The sequence below is a fragment of the Nicotiana sylvestris genome, chromosome 1 (genome assembly GCF_000393655.2).
Source record: "Nicotiana sylvestris chromosome 1, ASM39365v2, whole genome shotgun sequence".
Taxonomy (NCBI): domain Eukaryota; kingdom Viridiplantae; phylum Streptophyta; class Magnoliopsida; order Solanales; family Solanaceae; genus Nicotiana; species Nicotiana sylvestris.
In genome coordinates, this window is record NC_091057.1 from 64411673 (window position 1) to 64417672 (window position 6000).

Below are 6000 nucleotides of genomic sequence, written 5' to 3' on the forward strand. Positions count from 1 at the left end.
GATCGCCCTCTGCGACGTCCACAAGGAGTGACCGAGCGTCACCCTCATCCGCCCTTGCTTGATCCAGTTCCTCCGAGAGAATGAAGCCCCTTGCTCCAACCTCCTCGAATACCGCTCTCCGGGATCGGCAACGAACATATTCCTCGATCCTCTTCTCATGATCAAGGGCTAGCCTCAACTCGGATTGAGCGTCAGCAGCTTCCTTTATGCAAATCTCCATATCGCGATCAGCCCTGGTTTGGCTTAATGCCACTTCCGCTCGATCATCGGTTATCTCGGCCCGGGCCTTCGAGAGATCAGACTCAAGTCTCTCAATCGTTTCTGCTTGAACTTTGGCATTATCACTGGTCAAGTTGAGTTGAACCTCAAGAGCAGGGATCCTAGCTGAAGCGCCCATTTTCTCTAGGGCTTGAGCCTGCACTTGAGCTCTTATCTCCTCGCAAACGGCCCTGACGCGATTAACGTTGCCTTTAAGGTACTCCAAGGCCTCTGCCTTTTTTTGCAACTGATATGGCAAGAAGAAATTAGCCTTAAAATTAGAAAGAAGCAAAAAAATGCACTACAGGAAATTACCTGCTCCATCAAATAGCTATCATAGTTTGAGCTCCGATACGCATCATATCGCCAATGCTGCTGCTCAACTTCCTTCTCCTTGCAAAAAGCCTAAGGGATTCTCTCTCATCCAGAACCCTCTGAAGCTTGGCCTTTTGACGAAATAGCTCGTATTTAAGCCTGTCAAAGGCCTACACAGGAAAGATTCAATGAGATGAGAAAGATGTGGAATACAGGAAAACGATGCACAAACTCACCGCAAAGTGAAGATGGCGGATTTCCTCCAGATCAGAATATGGTCCCGTTAATCCTGCCCCTACGGCCCGGAAGAGTCGGCCCCGGGCATAACGCACTCGCCCAAGGGAGACGTTTGCCGAGGAATAGACGCTCCGGGAACAACCAACTTGGGCGATGCACTATCCTTAGAAATATGAGCCCGACCAGTGCCACTAAAGTCTCCTTTGCATCGTGAGCTCCGGTCCCTATTGTTACTGACATCTCTCGGCCCGGAGGCAGATGACTCCATCTCTTCCCCTGCAAAGTGATGCCTCGCCCCGAGGAACTGCTCGATATCTACAAACAGCGAATCCAACACAAATGAGGTAGGAAAAGGCTACCTCGAGTATACACCAGCAGGAGAAAAGCGACATACACACGTACCTTGATGTTCCGCTCCCCACTGGACGTAAGACATAGCTCGCCACCTGCGTTCATCGCAAGATAAATGGGTCACCAACCTTCGACCCAGCCGGGTAGATCGTGGACTGGGCCTGGCATCCACGACGTTGCTGCAACAAGAGAAATGACATTGTTATTTGGCCGATTTTTGCCATAAACAAAATCTGAAAGAGCGACAAAGCGCCTCACTTACGTGCATGATTCCACCCTCCGGGGAATGGCAGAAACTCCATAGGGATAATATCGGTCATCTAGACTCGAATGAACCAATTGGCCACTCTCGATATCTGCCCTCCTCGTCATCAACAACGAAGGGCGTAGGCAAATGACCCCTCAAGGTCAGCAGGCCTCGATGATGGAAAGGCCGATATAGCCTGATGAGGTGATCAAGCGTGAACTCGATCCTGACTTCCTCAGCAAAGAATCTCATTATCAGCACCGTTCGCCAAAACGACGGATGAATCTACGCCAAAGTAACTCGATACATCAAACAAAAGTCAACCACCACAGTATCAGGGGGCCAAATGCAAAGGGGTGTAGGTGTACATTCAAAAACCCATCGGCAGAGTCCGCGATGCGTTCACCTGGGAGAGCACCCGCAGTGTCACCTCCTTGCTCCACCCACAGTATCACCTCACCATCTCCAGGTGTCCCTCTTTTATCAAGGACGCCGTCTCCAGAGCAAAATCCTTTGACTCCCCAATGCCGGGAACAACATTCTCCGCCCTTTGCCATATCTGTTCCAAGGTGGTCGCCATAACTATGGCAGAACTGACATAATAAAGCAAAGGCAAGCACCAACGCCTTTCGCACTTTAAGAAATAGGGAGCTCGAGGAGTCGAGTGTCAGAAATCATTTCCCATCACTTCGTCATGGGAAACGCAAAGACTATCTGTACGTGGCAAAATTAGAAGACTTGATTTTTTGCTATCAAGATACATCGAAGGCTTTTCCAGAGACCCCGAGGGTGGGAGGCCGCGACCGAGTACTTAGCCTCAGTGCTCGATGAATTCTGACTTGAAGGAAGCAAGGCCCAAGGTCGGGATGAAAGAGGAAGTCTCCTAGGCATATGGCTACACCTGACAGGCTCGGCCTATGTAGAGCCTATTATGAGGTCTTGCATCAAGTCGTCCCATCCTTGTACTCTCCCAAATAACTCACGTATACTATACTAAGTCCCCTCGCCTATAGAAGGAGGGCTCACCTTACCTTGTAGGGGACGAATGTTTCCCCACTTCCCCCTCTCTCTCTCTCTTCTAAGCTATTTGTCTTCACTGACCTCGAGGTCGCCCTAGCACTTTAATATTTCCTTGCTTGTTCTTCGTTATTTTACTAAGTATTGATAGTATAGAGCCTTGCTTATCTATATTTTTACTTGTTGTCCCCTTCCCGACTACCATCGACTGTCCTAGATAGGCTCGAGGCTTAGCCTCGAGGTATCCACTGGGCAGCTCCGCGCCCGGGAAATGTCTCCCTACTAGTTCCATTATCGCTTTGGTTAACTCAATCTTTATCACTCTACTTCACATTTTAGCACTAACCACCCTCACAAACTAGCTCGAGAATAGATCACGTATTTTTAGAATCTCATTTACAAATTTAATTGTTGTTACCATTTTCACGGTAAACACCAACTTCCCCGTAGGCATGGGCTTCTAAAATATGTACTTCATAGGATCCATCTTGGATATGAGGTATGTAGTGTAGGCATAGAAATAATGCCTCAACTTCTGGGTTGTCCAGGTCAAAGCACAGCAAGTGCGTTCAAGCAGAGAATACTGTGCTTCATAAGGTGTGAATTTCTTACTTAGGTAATATATGGCTTGTTCCTTTATTCCTATCTCATCATGTTGTCCCAAAACACATCCAAAGGCTCCATCTAATACGGATAGATAAAGTAGCAAAGGTCGTCCTGGTTCTGGTGGACCAGAACTTGCGGTGTGGACAGGTATTCCTTGATCTTGTCAAAAGCTTTTCGACAATCCTCGGTCCAACTTGTCTTGGCATCTTTCCTTAGCATCTTGAAGATAGGTTCACATATTACTGTGGACTATGCTATGAATTGGCTGATGTAGTTGAGCCGCCCCAGGAAGGTCATCACGTCCTTCTTGTTTTGGGGTGGTGGTAACTCCTAAATAGCTTTGACTTTAGTCCAATCTAGATCGATCCCTCGGCGACTGACAATAAATCCCAGTAACTTTCCTGCTGGATACCCGAACGCACACTTTGCGGGGTTCAACTTCAAAATGTACCTCCTGAGCTTGTCGAAGAACTTCCTCAAGTCTGCTATGTGATTCGTGGCCCTTTTGGATTTGATAATGATGTCATCCACATAAACCTCTATTTCTTTGTGTATTATATCATGGAAAATGGTTGTCATGGCTCTCATGTAAGTGGCCCCAGCATTCTTCAGATCGAATAGCATCATCCTGTAACAGTATACACCCCAAGGCATAATAAAAGCTGTGTTCTCGGCATCTTCTTCATCCATCCAGATCTGGTGATAACCTGCGAAGCAATCTACAAAGTATTGGAGTTCATGTTTGGCGCAGTTATCAATCAGGATATGTATATTTGGCAGTGGGAAGTCGTCTTTGGGACTTGCTCTTTTTAAATCCCGATAATCAACACACACTCGGACCTTTCCGCCTTTCTTTAGAACTGGCACAATATTAGCTAACCATGTTGGGTACTCAACCACCCTGAGAACCTTGGCTTTGATCTGCTTGGTGACTTCCTCCTTGATTTTCAAACTCATGTCTGGTTTGAATTTTCTTAGTTTCTGCTTGACTAGCGGGCACATGGGATTGGTAGGCAACTTGTGAGCTACTATAGATGTGCTCAAACTGCTCATATCGTCGTATGACTATGCGAAGATATCCTCATATTCTTTTAGAAAATGGATGTACTCTTCCTTCTCTGTTGGTGACAAATGAATGCTTATGTGAGTCTCTTTGACGGTTATTGCGTCTTCCAAATTTACTGCTTCTATTTCGTCCAATTTGGATTTAGGCTTGTTCTCAAAATTCTCAACTTCCCTGACAATTTCATCGGGTATCTCATCTTTTTCCTCTAAGTAACTATTCTCATGTTGCATTGCCTCATTACTTGTCACAGTCACTGGTTCATCTGGAAAAGTAATAATAACACTAGGGACTCGGCGGGCTCAGGATGGTGTGGCGGTCCAGTTTCTAAGAACATCTCCCTTTGCCACGGTCTGAATGGAGAGTCCTTCTTCCTCCTCCTCCTTAATTATAGCACTATAGTCCATATCCTCATCTTCCAAGAACAGATCCTTCAACCCAGCTAGTGCTTCTTCTTCAGCAGTTCCTCGTATTGTGTCCGCCTGTTGGAAAGATTGTTCCAAACGGGGTATCGGTTGCTCAAGAGGGTAATATGGTCCATGCCATGGAGGCAACCATTCCCTGTACTCCTGGCATAGGCGGTACCATGATTTTTCAGTCGTATCAGCTTGGTGATACCCTAGAGGTTCTTTCCTAACCCTTTGTCGGGTTTCTTATCCGGACCATGCTAGTATGCTTTTTGTTGTTACTCCACCACTTATCCTTCTCGAAGGCATTGACCCATTCAATGTGATGATAGGTTTCTCCTCCTAGCCTTCTTCTATGTCCAATGGCCGGAATGGTTTGACTGGTGTAGATGGGATTACTCCCATCTCCATGAATGATTACCTCCTGACGGTCCATTCAAATCTTATGACTTGGTGTAGTATGGAGGGCACGACTCCAACAGTATGGATCCATGGGCAGCCCAACAAAAGATTATACGAAGTTGGTATGTCAAGCACTTGGAATTCAACACCGAACAAAGTTGGTCCCATCTGCAAGCAAAGGTTGATTTCCCCGATCGTGGCCCTCTAAGACCCATTGAAAGCCTTCACATTTATGCTTCCGGTCCATATTTCATGGAAACCTTTGTTTAACCTTTTTAGGGTATCCAGTGGACAAATATTCATACTTGAACCTCCATCAACCAGGATCCAGGCAATGAATTTGTCTTCATTGTATCATAATATGCAGTGCTCGATTGTGATTCAGACGTTCGGGCAGTAGCTCATCTTCATGGAAGAAAATCTTATGGCTCTCCAGCACCTGACCGGCCATATTAGCCATTTCTCCACCAGTGATAAGCCTCTCTCAGTACTTTCATCAAGGCGTTCTTGTGTGCCTCTAAATTCTGTAGTAGCGACATGATAGATATCTGAGCAGGGACTTTGTTCAGATGACCAACAACAGAATACTCTTTCACTTGTACCCTACTCCCAAGTCATCCGGTCTGGTCTCAATGACAGGCTGCCTAGCAATTGCGTCCTTACTTGAACCTCCCAGGTGTTCAGGTGTGTAGACTCTTCCAGTTCTAGTCATCCCTTGTGCGGCGTCAGATTCCTCTATCTTATCCTTCCCTTTTCGCCGAGCCTCGGTGACATAATCCTAATGTATTGCCTTTGAGTTGAATGGGGGTGTGGTTGACACTGTCATAGTAAAAGGTGGGACCACTTCTAGTTCAAATGGAGTAGAGGTGGCTGGAGGTGAAGTTACTTCCACCTCGAATGGAACTGATGCAGTTACCTCAATGTCAATAGGTTCCTGAGTCTGAACCACAATAGGAGTAAGTGTAACTGCAACCTTAAAGTCATCGCCTTCTCAGATAAGCCCGATTGACCCCTCAGGGTCCCATTCTTTATTTGTTTCTATAACATGTACACCGTCACCTTTATGATCAAGGAGGGGATTGTTGCGGACATTAGGT